This window comes from Puntigrus tetrazona, chromosome 22 (assembly GCF_018831695.1).
Source record: "Puntigrus tetrazona isolate hp1 chromosome 22, ASM1883169v1, whole genome shotgun sequence".
NCBI classification, from domain to species: Eukaryota; Metazoa; Chordata; class Actinopteri; order Cypriniformes; family Cyprinidae; genus Puntigrus; species Puntigrus tetrazona.
The window spans coordinates 2,517,762-2,530,900 of record NC_056720.1 but is presented as its reverse complement, the minus strand read 5'-3'; the positions used below and the strand labels follow the sequence as shown (position 1 = coordinate 2,530,900).

The 13,139-nt window shown below is 38.9% G+C and overlaps 2 long non-coding RNA genes across 2 annotated transcripts in view; both read left to right on the top strand.

Moving 5' to 3' along the window:
- The window catches only part of LOC122327855, a 36,130-nt gene extending 32,323 nt beyond the window's left edge, over positions 1-3,807 (top strand). Inside the window, exon 3 of the long non-coding RNA XR_006247728.1 lies at positions 3,310-3,807. This is a non-coding gene — a long non-coding RNA (uncharacterized LOC122327855). The remainder of the gene's footprint in view (positions 1-3,309) is intronic.
- Positions 3,808-6,598: 2,791 nt separating this feature from the next.
- LOC122328197 lies at positions 6,599-12,464 on the top strand. Its single transcript, XR_006247777.1, has 3 exons — positions 6,599-6,663; positions 9,444-9,488; positions 11,567-12,464. It is a non-coding gene; the product is annotated as an uncharacterized LOC122328197 (long non-coding RNA).
- The last annotated feature ends 675 nt before the right edge of the window (positions 12,465-13,139 follow it).

The window sequence follows — 13,139 nt, the reverse complement described above, 5'->3', positions numbered from 1 at the left end:
GCGAGACTGATTTAAATGACATTACGAACGAGTTGGATACAACCGCAATATTTGAGAGCTCAAATTACAAGCAAAGATAATTAGATTTTTTTTTTCCTCTAATGCATAAACAAGATAAATAAGTGGCAGATTAGTAGGTTTAAACTCGACAAATTTGATCAAAAGCTAAAATTCATCCGAAATTTCGATGCAGTCGCCGCGGCTTTCTCCGCTTCAAAAGCGTCACCCAAACGAATCTCCCAGGTTCTTCGCCTGAAACACTCAGAAACGAGAGCGTTCTGTCATTAGCCCGCATTAATATTCAAGGGGCGCACTTATCTCAGACGAACGCAGATGACGGATCTATCAGAAAGTCATAACGAATGATAAATCATGCTGTTGTCCTTCGTTTCTGCATGTTGCGTGCTTTAATTAGTCTAAATTGGGAGCAGAAGAAAATGAATAAAGATGATCGCTGGAGTTACGGCGAGGCTCGGCGCTGGAGGGGCCACTGGTGGAACTGAGACATACTGACATTTTTAGCGGCGTAATTATTGTAATTAATGCTAGACGATGACCTGCGCGCACGGGCTTTGAGGCGTGAGAGACGGAAACGACTTAGTCACCGAAATACTCGAGTTTTCAGTCTGTCAGATTGGACCACTTGTAGTAAAGCGTTGGCTGATTAACGTCGCGGACTGAATGCATTACACGACGCGAAATGCGGTGAGAGTGTCTGGTTCGACAGTTATTGCTAATTATAACTGCTTCTTTGAAATGCAACCACCCTTGACTCTTAAAATCAGGCTGCTCGTTTCTTCTGCCACGTTTTTGCATCCTTTATGAGGCGAAGTTTTGCAGCGTTCTCCCGAAACGTCCCCGCGAGTCGCGTGAGTAAACGGTGACAGGATTTTCATTTCGGATGAACGATTCCCAGAAAAATGACTTTAAAGTCTTCAATTTTGCAGAATAATACCGCTCATAACATCGCTTCACAAAAAAAACGTGGTTTCGGGTAGACGAGGAGCATTTGCCGCAGCCTCCTAACAAAGACGGATGTCTCTCGTTCAGAGGAGCTGATGGAGGGCCTGTCATATGAAGTGAGATCACGGAGGTCTGTTGGCGCACCAGCAGGGGAGCGTATTTTTTAATAAAGGAAGAGTGTGTGTGTGTGTGTTTCCCGGTCTGACAGGCACATGCGCCACGCTGAGCCTGTACGCCGCAGTCTGTTGCGTGGGCTCCTTTCTGAATGAGAGCAAACAGGCCCGCTCTATTTGCTGTCCATCCATCGTCCGCTCTTTGTCATCAGCATCCCGAGTTTATTTCCTAGAGGTATTTCTTTTGAAGCGCCGAAAATTCAATTACAGGGTAATCCTTTGATTTGCGTAGCATCTGGGCCGCGGATCTCCGGAAAAGGCTTGGGAAGGAGAAGATGAGGAGGAGATTCGCAAACTGCAAAATGTGGCTAATAAAGAGGCGGTTTGTTGGCAAATCCGAAACCGCGGCTTCCGGGAATAGCCGTACGAAACAATGAAATTGTTAGCTTAAAAAAAAGTAGCTAACTACTTTGAAACTCACAGAAATATCACATGAAAGCATCGCACAGATTTAACGCAACTGAAATTGTCACGCTAACAGAATTTAATAATTCGTGGAATCAAATAATTCGTTCGAATGAATTATACGAACGAACTGGCTCGCTAAAATGAATCGGACTTCCAAGCAGCATATGAATCAGCTAATTAGCTAGTTGCACGAAAAGTTGTCCCACTAGTTAAAAACGTTGCTAGATTAGCAGCATGACTTCTGTTAGAAAGTTCAGCTAAGGCCTTGTTAAAAAGTTAATTGTGAACATGCTAACGTTTAGCTATTCACTGAAAAATCTACACTAGTGCAGTATTAGATCAGCATTTAAGCTACTGATAAATGTGACTACGTGATTAGCATGGCTGTTTACGTTCAGCTGAGAGCTAGTTAAAAGAAAAATGCTACAGAGAAATATTTGTTAACACGCTAATGTTTAGCTATCTACTGGAAAATTTCTTTATGTAGATAGTCAATAGTTACACCACCGAGAAATGTAAATAGGTTATTAGCATGACTTCTTGCTTTGTCTCAACTCTTAGCGAGTTAAATGTTGCAGATAAAGACATGCTAACCTGTTGAAACATTTAGCTACTCAAAAGAAAATCTACGCTTTTTTGACAGATAGTTACATTACTAAGAAATGTAGCTTAGTAGCATTGCTACTTATTAGCATTACCCTGTTCACTCACTTACAGCTTAATTACAAAGAAAAACACCGCATAGAAAGAATGCTAGCATGCAAAGACTCATCTATATCACTGGTCAATATCGAGCTTTTTGGCTATTTCGAGAAATTTGGTTTGTAAATGATCAGTTCCTGGAGCTAGCGCGCTAGTTTTGCGCAGCTAGCAAGGTCAAGCCAAGTAAATGTAGTGTTTGTTTTGAAAGTTGTTTGTCAGGGCGGCGGAGGAGACCCACGTTGGGACGTGTGATGCTGGAGGTGGTGGGGTGGGCCGGCCTGTTTTGATGGATACAGAAAGCATGCTAGTCCCACAGCAATTAGCTGCTTCTCCACCAGAGCCGAGCTGTCAGGCTGATGGAGTCTCTCTGGCCTCAGCTGTCAAGACGTCCTGAAGGAGTCCAAACAAATGCTTCCATCCATGTGTTTGCTTTGTGTTTGACCTGCTCTCTGGCTCCTCTTAACTGGATTGTAGCGAAATTGAAGCTCGCTCCTCTGAGGCTTTAACGCTAACATCTCCCACACTACATTTAGCCACTGTTCTTTTGTAGAGACTTCTTTAGTAGTGTTTTTAAGTCAATCGGGTTCTAAAATATGTACATTTATTGGGACTGTTCACACATCGTCACTCCGGCGTCTAAATGTCCTCCAAAATACTTTCAAGACATATTTTATGTCCAAACTTCTCAAACATCTTCTCAAACAACTTCTCAAACATCTTCTCAAACATCTTCTCAAACAACTTCTCAAACATCTTCTCAAACATCTTAACAGTTAATTTTGTGTATAGCATGGGAACCGAAAATCTGAATTATATCCGTTTTAACAATTTTTTTTATGATTAGCTAAAATGATTAGGTTAGTTATAATGACTAGATTTAGATATTATATATGTAATATGCTATAATGTCAATCGTGAACTAAAAATATAGGATATTTTCTTCTCTGTTTGCATTTTAGTACATACAAATATTGTGACAATCATTTTACTGCGACCGAATCGCGTGAAATTATAAATTATTTGAGTAAAACATGCTATTTCGGCTTCGCTTTTTCTCTCGCAGAAGCATCAGCTAAATCCAGCCTGCCATATTAACTGGCCGAGAGGACAAGCGAAGCACTTAATCTGCCATCCTGAATCGCGTGCAGACGAGTGGATGGGTACCAGACTCCTGCCTGGAGCACATGAGGGCGGAACGGGGCGTTCCCGGTGTCCGGCGGCGGTCGATACTCACGCCAGGAGGACTGAAGGGTGACGCCGCAGGCCATCCAGCATTATGTGTGAATGTTTGCAGCTGACCCACACAAACCGCCGCGGATCTTCGAGCTGTAGGTGGACTGATCTTCTGTGAGGACATGGTGTTAAACAGGAGTGCGATGAAGCGTGACGGCTGCCAAGAGATGTCTGGATCTCTGCTTTGTGCGCCTTAAGTATAAATGTGTCTCCCTGTAGAAGAACATGATCTGGGAATGATGCACTGTACAACTGAATGCTTATTAGGGTAAATTTGTGCATTATATACAATCACACCAATTCACACCAAATAATATTTTAAGCCTAAAAAATCATTTTGCACAAAATGTCCTGCACTGTAATATTATTTGCATGGACATTAAGTACAGAAAATGTAAATGTACTAATAATATTACAGTGCAGGAAATATTTATACAAAATATTACACATTTTTCCTTTTAAAAAATATTGCCATAAAATGTTTGTTACAATTTTCATGCACTTATTTTTATGCAAATAATGCACAAAATGTTGAGACTTTACATTTATTTCTTAAAAAATAGATGTATTTGTTTTTCAGTCAAATTAATTTGTAAGACATTTTTAAGTAATAATAAATTCTTTAAAATGTTTCATATATTTCTAATATGTTTCTTGGTAAACGTTTCCATTTTTTGTCAGTGTGTCACATCCGTTCATCGCCATCCTTCCGCTTTCCCGCATCATTTTTCTTACATTGTCATTTTTTAGCCAGAGCTTAAGTTGACATATCTATTTATTGATGGGTTTAGTCGTGTAGAGCGCTGTGTAGTTGGAGCTGTTTATGTATCGACCCGTCTGTTCTGTGGTTCTCTGAAGCCTCAGCGCTCTTATCAGCGTAGCAAACGTGCATTAGATAAGCGACTATCTGATATATCGCACACCGTCCCAACAGCATCCTCTACGCTGCGCGAAATCGATGTCCGACGCCGCTTTGAAGACGCTCGTCATGTGAAGCAATCGTTTGCACAAGCGCTTGAACTGAGAGAGGACAGGAAGTTCAAAATTGTTTGGCGATAATACATTTCCGCGGATTTTTATTTTGTAGTTGACACGACGTCGCAAAAACATTCTCACGATGTTCTCGAAAGAGGTTTTTTTTTTCGAAAGAAATGAATAAATAATTTTGTTCGTTATATTAATCTTAGTTGTGTTTGTTAACATGTTGCTAAAATATTTAAGGATAAAAATGCAGAACATGATACTGGCTTTGAGTCCATTTTTAATTGTATTGTTAAGTATATTTTTTAAGAACAAAGCCTTATTGCGCATTTGAGGTAATTTACGTACTTTCTTTTTTACGTACGTCTTCGGTGTTTATTTATGTCAAACAATATCGAGAAAGTGTTCGTCAATAGGTGTCAGCTATCCTTTAACTTCAACGCAGTTTTTTCTTAAATCGTAAAAATTCACAACACGCATTTTTGTTGTAAGAAACGGTATTGCGAAGAGAATTTCTGCACGAAACGATTTAGGTTCGGTATTCATTTTCGTCCGTTATAGACTCTCACGAAGGACGACCGAAATATCGTAGAGATGTTTGCTGCTTTTTTGGGGTTCAGTTGGCTTGTCGTCTTACGGGATTGTCTTATTTTACCGTAAAGATAAAATTACGGTTGTTTCCGAAATAAAAACGTTTGTCAATTGACGCGACTATACTGTTACGCCCCGCTCTTTCGTGCGCTTTTATTTACTCCAAATATTAATGCAGAGTATTCTGCCAAGTATATAAACATTTCGTGCGAAGTTCTACTTTCCTTACCGCTTGTCATACGACGTCTCCGAGGTCTCTTTAATGGGCGTCCCGTAGTAGGACGTCTCCGTCTTTGATGTCCACCTATTAGATATCTGGCTGAAGCGTCTCTCCTCGTTGCGCGTCCCTGCGCTCTCATTATCACTCTTGCCAAATTACCTTTGAAGTTGTTTTTCCTTTTTCTAAATTTATCCCCCCTGCCAACGCGATTTTAACAGCTCGTTAAGCTACGAAAGCGCGGCATCCCGACTAAAACACTACATAATTAAAAACGATCCTCGCTTCCGCAGCCTGCTTTCCTGCCGAGGTTTGACCTGGCTGTGCTCGCTTTACCAATTTAAGCCAGTTCTGTTGTTTCACAAACGTATTTCCTTGGGTAAAACTAAACCATCAACATTAAGTACAAAAACCCAAATATCGGCAAAAATCTTCGAGAAGCTATTCATGCTAATCTTCTGTTAGCACGGGTGAGTGACCCAGTGCATTGTGGGCCACGGGCGGCAGCGCTGGCCTTTGCGAGCTGGTTTTATTCACTCGCTGCGAAGGAGGTCGAAGCCTGAGGCCGGAGATCATCTTTTTGTTCCAGCGCTCTCTGATGAAACCCCGACCTCTTATTTCACAGCGGCATTTTAGAGCGCTTTCCTACAGAGCCAGCGCTATTGTTGCCCTATTCACACGCGCTCGACGGTGGTGTGTTTGCGAGCGTGAGAACGTGTGTGCGTTTCTGAAGAAAGTACAGCAAAGCTGGGGCTATGACCAAAATCTATATCGCAGTATGAATATTTCATATCACAGCAACAGTGTTTTTCACGAAATTGTTATTTTTGCTGGAAATTCAGTGGGGGGAAATATTATTGTTCTCAGGTTTTTTCTTTACAGGGTACAGGTAAATAAATACTTATATATTTTACTAATAAGTAATTTTACTACAATTACTTCAATGCTCCATTTTAATTATAAAGTTTTACACATTTTTTACAATTGATGATTATCAAACGAAATGCTTACATTTATTGTTAGAAATTATTATTATTATTATTAATTGGTTATTTGTTTCATGATCGACGATAACTAATAAATATTGCTTTATTAAATAGATTAAGAATGCGTTATTGAAATGAATAATAATAATAAAAATCTCTACCAATTTGTGTATATTTCTGTAGCATCCAGCTACAGCTGCAGACAGATAAAGAGCTCACTGCTGATCTTGTTCGCAAAGGTCGAACCACGAGCATTTCAGGTCATGCAATAATGGTCCGTCTGACTTATTTATGAAGGGAAACATTGATTTCTTTCTCTTTCAGTCGCTGTAAACGTTTCGTGTCTTGGACTGGGTCTGAACACGCGGACGCTTGGACTAGATTAAATGCAGTCGCCGATTCGATTGCGGTAAGACGTATTTCTTCTACGGTAAAAAAAAAAATAATAAGACCACGTGACCTTGTTTCTTCAGCGCGTCCGTTATGCATTGTGTCTGATTCAATGCTTTTGTCTGGCTGAGATATTATAAATAGCACGAGTTCAGTTATCATGGTGAATGCGAAGCGGAGCGGCAAGATACGACACACACTGAACTACTTCATTAAAAAGACTAATAACTAACAACAGACCAATAACTACACCGTTTTGTGGCTGGAGAGCTTCGGCATCCATTCAGTTTTACTGTTTTAAGAAAAAAAGAGGCTTTAAATGAGATATCTTTCATATTTGGATGAAATATTCCTGTAAACATTGGTGATTTGATGCTTCAAATTTTTGCTTGCATACAGAAATGGTATTTAAGTCTTTACGCATTAGCTTGACTGAGAATGTAACCCTAATTTAATATATCAAATTAATGATTTAATTATGTATAACAAAATATTTTATGTAATAAATGTAAATCGAAACATATTTAAAATATATCACCATATATATATATATATATATATATATATATATATATATATATATATATATATATAATGCACTATTTATTTAATAATTCATGTTTAAAATACAATAATTTACAAATTATTTGAATGTAGTTTAACTAAATATATATATTTGATTATTAAAGTTTTATATAAAATGGATTATCCTAAATTAAATATTACATACATCATTACGTAACTATATCATATAATTATCAATGTAATAATTTACTATTATATATATATATATATATATATATATATATATATATATATATATATATATATATATATATATATGCACTCACATGCTATTATTATTATTTTAATATATGCAAGAAATTGTTTATTTACATTTTAAATAAACAACACTAATACATGTATAGTGCTAGGACTCGATGCTAAAAGTGACAGATTCACAAATAATGAGAATCACGGTAAAGCTTTTCTCTTTTCCCCCAATCACTCGCTCGGCTATAATGTCTAACAAGCCTGAAATTCGCATTCAGTCATTGAATTTTTGAGGTGGCGTGTAATTACATTAATTTGAAATCTCTTGGCTTGTGAAGCCGACAGACTCTTTGACAACGCGCCTCTTAAAACACTTAATTGAAGCAAAGACGCGCGTGAAAGCGGCGCGCGCGCTGACTCACCGGCATTAAGCAATTAGCCGCCTTTGATAGACAAAACCTGCCGTAATCTCATTAGTCTTTAATAGACAAATTGCAGTGGTTTTGAAAAGACTTGTAAAGTCTGCTTTGCCGCTCGGAGAAAGAGCGGGAAAAATACAGCTCTTCGAATAAACTTTCCGTGATTTATTTATGCGTATTAGCATTATAGTGTAGGAACACGGGCCTCGGCGGCGTATATACTCCATTAATAGCGGCATACGCGGCATTAAGCCGCTCAAATGTCCTGAAGCGCGGGATAATGTCAGCCCGTAGTTTCTCACATAAACACAAACCAAATAAGCAGCAGCCCCGGATCCTTGCGACAAAAACATTATTGTTTTCCTCTCACCTCTAATAGGATTTCTCGGGTGTCTGCGGCGCGCTGAATTACTGCCGAATAACGGCAATAAAGCAGAAACACGCGGACAGGATCTCTCTCCAGCGGGCCGTCCGGCGTTATGAGCGAGCTCGTTTGCGATATTGGACCTTTCTATCATCCTGCTAGCGGCTAGCGGTGGATCACGGGCCCGGGAAGGAGCTGAGGGAGACGAGAGGAGGCCCGCGTTCAGCCGTTAGAGCCGTTTGAAAACTCCCGCGTAAATGATTAGCTTGCTTAGCTACGGTTTCACGCTAGCTTCTCCAACGTGAGAGTGTTTAATCTAAATCTAAACTACATATTGAGAAATCTATTTTTATGTAGGATTTACACATAGAACATCAAAATATAAAATAGCAATAATGCAATTAAAAAGGACATTTAATACATTTTTAATTTCGCAAAACAAAGATAACGTTCATTTACAGATGTCTAAAATATTTTGTTATATATTAGCTTTTATTATGCTACTAAATTATTACATGTACTGTCATTTATAATGTATTTAAATATAAATGAATGTAATATAAACATTGAATTATTCCAATTATATATTAAATGAATTTTCATAGTCGTAAATGAAGTATTAGAATATAATAAATGTAATATAATTTTTAAAATAATTTATTGATTTATTGACATATATATATATATATATATATATATATATATATATATATATATATATATATATATATATATATATATATATATATAATTGCATATTAATTTAAAATTTGCCATATTTTAACAATGCTAAAATAAGACTAAATAATGAAAATAATTTTAAATATTATTTATAATTATATATATATTGCATATTAAATTCTAAAATTGCCATATTTTAACAATGATAAAATAAGATTAAATAAAAAAAGATCTTTTAAAATATAAGCTATCTTAATAAGTTTACTGTTTCATGCCTGGGGTGTATGAGTTTTGACTAATTTTGAGTTAGACTGTAAAGTATTCCCTCGCTTACAAAGTTCTGCTAGTTTTAGCTGCTTTTAGCTAGTCTGGCTTAAATGTTCTCCAAACTTAACCAGCAGCTGAAATCTCTCTTGAATGATGAAAACAGCACAGCTAGGCCAAGCTAGAAGAGCCGCTAACCACCTTTAGCTGTTTTTTTGTCAGCAGGGAGGTAATGCTAATGGGCGAGTGAGAGAGATTTTAATTAAAACTTTTATTCTCTTGCTTTTTTTCCCACAGATATTGAAACGAGGAATAATTAACGTCGCCGTGGGAGTCATTCCAGTGAGCACAGAGTTTTATTGACACAACCACCGCACATCTGCGCCATAGCACATCTGCCGATGCTAACGCTAAACTGAGCAGAATTATATTTGCACTGTAATTTTATTGTTATCTATTTCAATAACGCAACTCTCCGGTGTAAAATCACGGCTGTTATGGAGACAAAATCTTGCCTGCGTTGTGTTATATTGCATGCTGTTGAATTAAACAGAGCCGAATCTGGAGTGCCACGCTGCTTTCTGAGGCCCAAAGCAAAGAAAAACACAATTACGAGTGGCACAAAACACAGAAACCACAATAAAGCGCAGACAAAGAGAGCAATTTATTCTCAAATGCTCTTCTTTTTCATTTTGAGAGGTGTAAAGTGCACAAAAAGTAGCTTCGGCTTCGAGTTTCCGCACAAAAGCTTCAAAGGAGGAGAATCAAATTTAGTGCTGTACTGAACGTGACCTTGTGGTGTTTTCCCTCAGGTCCTTGCGGTTTTAATATTCACGACTTGATCCTAATTGGTCAGATCAGATGGGTAAAATACGCTGAATAATCACAAACCGAAAACACGAGTCAAATTTCTGTCCAAATGAGCCAAAAAGCAGAATTTTTCTGTTGTATTTTTTTTTTACTGATTTACCTCAGCCTTTTTAGTGTTAGGGTAATTGTGTGTGTGTGTGTGTGTGTGTGTGTGTGTGTGTGTATATATACATAAACTTTTCAAACTTGACATCAACAGGTCCACGTCAACACGTTTAATCTTTAATATAACACCCAAATGCTCTATTATTGAGAAGAAAACATTGTTTTGCTCTTCCTATATTTTGGTACTGCGCTACGAACAAGCGCTAATGCTAATAACGCACACCGAAGATTTCAGAGATGCCTTTGAAGTGAAAAAAGGTGACCGACAAAAACAAAGGCAAACCTGCAAACCTATCTTCATATGAAGTCTGAGACTCTTCGGACGCATGTAACATTAACATTTACCTCAAAATCTGACGTATTTCCAAATGAAAAAGCCACCAGCTCGCATACTTCACGCTAACGGACGAGTTTCTCTTGATGTTGAGCCTGATGAGCTGCTTGAGTCAAACAAGTGACTTTAAAGACTAAAAAATACAACCAGACGTGATGTAATCATCATTATGAGATGAAGGACGATCCTTTATTGGTTTTCAAAGCCCTTTTTTTCTTGTTTTTTTCTTTAATCAGCCAGCTATCGTTCCTGTTGTTAGCATCATCTTGACCCGCTTTGGTTTCTCTAAATATCTGAGCACATCAGACGAAGCGGAGGGAAACCGTCCTTGAATTAAAGCACACAATTAGGTGTGTTTTATCAAGATTTTAATGATTTGCTGGCGGATTGAAGCGGGTTTATTTCCACTCCTCTGGGGTTCGCCGGCGTTAGCGATGTTATTTGGCCTCTGGCCTAAACAAGCTTCAAGAGCCCGAGAGACAGACCTGAACTCCACGTGAACCGTTTTGCTAATTGAGCCGTTTGATTTCACCAGCTAGTAGAAAAATTAACCATTTAAACTGATTGGAGATTGTGATTGAGACTCATTTCTGTAGACCACATGTTTGCTAACGCTATTTGTGTTTCTTTAAGAGCATTTACATAATTCTCTGATTCATTCAATCATACCTGTTATTTAGTACAATTTCTGTTAGTTATTCAATAGTTTGATATTATTGCAGTAAAACCGCTCAGGAAACCTTGGCAGCAACCACATAGCAGTGCCTTAGCAACTGCCTAGAACACCTTAGCAACTGCATAACAACATAAAAAAAACACTTTTACTACTGCATATCTATGTCCGAAAACACCCAGAACACAGCATAGCAACATTAAAAACACTCAGAATACCACATATCTACTTTCCAAAAACATTACAAACACCGTAGCAACTGCATGACAACAAAAAAAACAGAACACCTTAGCAACCGCATATGTATACCCGAAAACACTCACAACTACCGCATAACAACATTTAAAAAGATGCCCTATCATCATCACAAAGAACAATCCTTTTCTTCAGAAGGTGTACTGTTATTAATATTATTATCGCTCCGTTTTGTTTTCTCAGAATCCTGTCTGCATCACAGAAGTCGTCCAAACGCCGGCGGATCCGAAGATGCGCTTTTGAACGCGAGTTCTCACCCTCTTTACCTTTGAAACGCGGCACCTGGCCCAGCTCGTTACCACCTCCTCAATAATTCACGCACGCCTTTGCATCATGTTTTATTCATACGCTAAAGGAAAGCACGTTCTAATTTAGCAACGGCATCTCATCCCAAACTCCACAGCTGTGGGCTGCGACGCGGTGACGTCACTACGACCCACCCCAGGGCTCGGGGAAGAGTGACAGGCGCCGCCGAAAGTCGGCGATTCCCCCGACGCTTCACCGCCGCTTTAAAAACCGTCCCACGGTTCATTTGTGTTCAGATACTGATAGAGAACTAATTAGCCGCTCCCGCAGGCTAACTCATCCGCGCGTTATTATGAAAATTAATGAATGGACTCCTTGATGGATATCACTCAGTTGATTATGCGCCGAGTTGCTTATGACTTCTGAGTTCCAGCGCGTAGGCGTCGCGCTTTTGGGTTTCGCTGCTGATCTTTACATCGTAAATGCAACAAGCGATGACTTTCGACGCTGCGGCAGCATTAGCCTCGCGCTCGCTGGAGTGATTCTCCTCACCCAGGCCTGTTATCTCCTCACATTTCATGTCGCCCCACTGTTCGTATTTGTTTGTTTTTGAAATGACATAAAGCTGCTGGAAACGTTGAGGAAACCTGCTGCAACACCCAGAAAGCCGCAGCTCATTAGAGGGCCAGAAGTCGGCCAAGAGGCATCAATTACCACCGAGGGACATGGATCATATTTATAATTACACGGCACCGTGAACCATGAAAATCGTAATGTGGTTTAATCACCAGCTGTCTGTTCCCCAAGATCTCCACCTCTCCCTAACAAACGTCTGTTTTGATGACAAGCCTATCAAATGACGACTTGATGGCGAGACAAACCCCGAAAAAGCGGGAATTAAAGAAATTACGATTAAGTAGGTATGGGAATTGTGAGGAATTGCTATTCTGCTTGCATTAACGACTCTGTTGGAAAGCAGAAATTCGGTCGGGTTGCCAAATGCTGAAATCGGTTTAATAATGAATGAACAAGAAACGCTTCATCTCTTTGTGTTTTAAAGATCCATTAGCATACGAACAACTAGTCAGTTACTAGTGATTTATGAGTCTTAAGTACAACGGATTTTGGATCATTGGGTCTGACGTGACAAAATTAATGCCAGTGAGTATTTATTAGTTTAAGTGAGTCAGGTTGATGGAGAAACTGCTCCAGTTGATTTCTGTGATTCAGTGAAATGTACCAGCTCATAAGAGTCATTGGCTCTATAATCAGACTTCACTTACCTTGTCCGAATACCCACATTTGTGGTCTTTACACTTGACCACTTATATGACATATTTCCAGTATTTGGCTCAAGAGTTCAAGAGAGGATGAAGACCACAATTGTGTGTGGAGCTTTTCATCACCTGATGGGACATACGTATAGTGTTTACACAGCTTTAACACTTTGGCATCTTGAAGACCAAGGGGTTTACCCTCCGGAGTGAGAGTTGTTGTGACCAAACGTTTC